The sequence below is a fragment of the Vipera berus genome (assembly GCF_964194415.1).
Source record: "Vipera berus genome assembly, chromosome: 2".
Classification (NCBI taxonomy): Eukaryota; Metazoa; Chordata; class Lepidosauria; order Squamata; family Viperidae; genus Vipera; species Vipera berus.
The window spans coordinates 118,275,971-118,277,926 of record NC_138203.1 but is presented as its reverse complement, the minus strand read 5'-3'; positions in this window follow the sequence as shown (position 1 = coordinate 118,277,926).

Genomic DNA, 1,956 nt, shown 5'->3' with positions numbered 1-1,956 from the left:
CCAGGGAATGAGTGCAAGAGTACATAGATGATTGGCAAGCACAAGATGTCTTTGATAAAATATGAACTTTACACATAGGCTGGCTCTAGTTATTTTTGAACTGCTGCACATGAATGCTCCTCCCGTCGGCCCTTTTGAGGTAGTCCAACCAGGAAACCAAAACCGGGAGTACTAATAGTACCTTTATTGTAAAGTTACAGTAATCTTCCAAGTCTGAAAGCACTTCCTCTCTCCCTCGCCTTTACTTTCCAGAAAGCTAGGATCCCTTAGGAGAAACTTTCCCCTGGGCTCAGATGTCTCTTATCACTGTTGTCTAGGCTGCAGCTCTTTCTCCCGTTTCCCAAGCTTATTGTGGCAGCCCATTACACTCTCCCCTTGCACACAAATCTACAGAGGTTCCTCTCCTCTAATATCCTGGGCACCATTGTACCACTGCAATCTCAGATTTCTAGTGTTAACCTGATTGTCAACGTTAGTAGTTGGTTACATTATGACCAATACCTTAATAGTTAAAAAATGGGAGGGAATTGATCTGTAGGAGTCCATGATTTGAATAGCTTGCAGTGAGGGAAACACCTAGCTGTTTCTCTGAGATTATTTATTTATTTATTTATTAATGGGATTTATATCCCGCCCTATCTCCCGAAGGACTCAGGGCGGCTAACAACAAAACATATAATAAGTACAGAAATTAAGATAAAAATAAAATTAAAATCATCTGTGCAATAAATTAAAATTAAAAATAAATTAAAAATTGTAAATATAATTAAAATGCCTGTCAGTCCAGGTCAGCCAGGTGGAAAAGGAGTGTTTTGAGGCCGCGGCGAAAGGACTGGAGATTTTGGGCCATCCGAAGCTCAGGGGGGAGCTGATTCCATAGGACTGGGTAACTAAGAAGTCCCTGGGAAAAGATCCTAACATTTGTGTAACTATAAGTGAACCATGATGACTAGTGCCATTGCTTGTTGAAGAGGATGGCCGATAGAAAATCAGAAAGCAGCATTATGGAAACTGACAGGTTACCAAATCTATAATAAAGGACCTTGTGCTGCAATGGCTGCTGAGCTCCCTTATGCACAAAGGATGGGTGAACTTACCTCCTGTGCGTAGCTGTGCACCTCAGTAATGTCACAAGAATGCCTTCAGCTTTTGGAATTGAGGTAACATGACTTCCAGTGGGTCCTTGTCACAATGTCTGCCCCCTCCCCGCTTCTTCCCCCATCAACATTGATTGGTTGGATTTTCCTGACCTGGGGAACAAAATACTATGCTTGCCTTGTCTATTTCTCATTCTGGCTCCTGCCATTCAAATAGGGTTCAATGTCACATAAGGAACATAAACAAAATCCAAAGAATGGCACAGTGGTGTCCGGTCAGTCTTCTTTCCAACCCACACAGAGGCACATTATGAGGCCTGACAGTCCATAGGGTAGTGAATTACAATGCAACCTCTTTGTTCTGGGGTAGCTGACACCAGATTCCACCAAGCAAGGGCAACAAAGACTGATGCTGGGAGAAGTTTTGAGAAAAACGCCAGCATTCTTCATGCAGTGCTGTGAAGGCCTAGTAAATGTTGCCAAACTAGTCTTTTCTTGGTGGCTGTCACTAGTGAAATATTTCTGCTAAACTTTCCCCTGTGATGGCGTATTAATGATACCCACCCTTCTAAGGCAAGTTTTGACAATCCTCCAAGCCCCAGTAGAATTAAAAATTCTCCCAATCTTTGAGGTCATAAGAGAGGACAATCACATATTGCAGAAAACTCACAAAGCCCAGATTTTTTTTTCCACTGCAACTTTTTCAACAAATGCAGCAATACCTTTAGGAGGAATGAAGGCCAGCGAACCATTTACATGGAGGAAAATGAAGCACATTCAGGAATAATAATCCAATTAGAATGAAAGGTTAAATGAATTAAGGATGAGTTTATCTCAAACGTACCTCCCACATCAGCTA